This window comes from Prosopis cineraria, unplaced genomic scaffold (assembly GCF_029017545.1).
Source record: "Prosopis cineraria cultivar Desert tree isolate PC_DT_omini unplaced genomic scaffold, ASM2901754v1 PC12, whole genome shotgun sequence".
Taxonomy (NCBI): domain Eukaryota; kingdom Viridiplantae; phylum Streptophyta; class Magnoliopsida; order Fabales; family Fabaceae; genus Prosopis; species Prosopis cineraria.
The window spans coordinates 23335740-23336871 of record NW_026555343.1 but is presented as its reverse complement, the minus strand read 5'-3'; the positions used below and the strand labels follow the sequence as shown (position 1 = coordinate 23336871).

The window sequence follows — 1132 nt, the reverse complement described above, 5'->3', positions numbered from 1 at the left end:
TACGGCTTGATGTTTCAAAGATATTCAAAAGGAAGAAAAATAAATAAATGAAGCGGCAAGGCAACATTCTTCCTTTAAAACAACAATTAAATAAGCTTAAAGGCAAGCCAGGTGGATCATACATAAGGCAACTAATCACTTTAATGTCTCCATTTTGCAATTTGTGAGAATTAATCATAACTCATATAGCTTGACATGGTATAAAATAAAGCAGAACAGAACATCTAGGATAATTCTAGAATCATTAGTGAAGATAGAAAACATGTTACCAGGTGCTTATCAGGAAGAGGAGAGGCAGACTTAAGGAGATAATTTTGCAAAATTCTTCGCCCTCATTTTTTTTTCTCTTCTTTCTTTTACTTTTGCTCACCAACTCCATTATCCTACTGATAAGCCACACTTTTTCCCTATTCTTTTTATTGAATGCTTCAAGAGCTTCTTTGTATTCTTTCTCCTTCTTCTGGTAGGTATGGCCTAGTGTCTTTAACTCCTTGTTTACTGAATCAATCTTTTTCCGAACCAGTGCAACCTCCTTCCTCATCGGATCTGCCAGAGCCTCCAGCTCTTCACGAATGGTGGCGAGATGCTTGGTTTCTTCCTTAACTCGACCCAGCTGGGCCTGAACCTTCTCTCTGACCTCCATCTTCTTGCATTCAATCTCTTCCTCTTTGGCTCTGAAGGTGGAAAGAGCAGAGCTGGACATCTCTTCATCTTCCTTAGACAAATGGCTACTGAAGCTAAGGCTCCCAAAATTCTGAACAACGAGCTGGTTTTGTTACTCTGTCTGCATCATTATCTTCCAAAGCTCTTTCCTCCCTCAGAAGAGGCCTTTTTCTTACTACAGTTCCTGTCTTTATTATCCTCTCTTTTTCTTGCTTTGTATGGGGATGGCTTTCTCTTTTTCAGTTTTTCAGTGCTCTGTTTTTTCATTTTTTTTTCGTCCAGCTATATTCTCTTCTCTTCGACTCTGTCTCTTCCTCATTTTTTTCTCATCTTCTGCTATCCTTCTCAGCTCTCCTTTTCTGTTTCTCTCTTTCCTTTTTCCCCTCGTTTTTACATTCATCGATCATCTCTTCACTGTCATCGTCTTCAGTTTTTTTTCTTCCTTCTTCTCTGTATTTTCTTCGCTTCC

The 1132-nt window shown here is 38.9% G+C and overlaps 1 pseudogene; it reads right to left on the bottom strand.

Moving 5' to 3' along the window:
* Positions 1-265: 265 nt before the first annotated feature.
* Positions 266-790, bottom strand: LOC129289190 (uncharacterized; annotated as a pseudogene).
* Positions 791-1132: the final 342 nt, after the last annotated feature.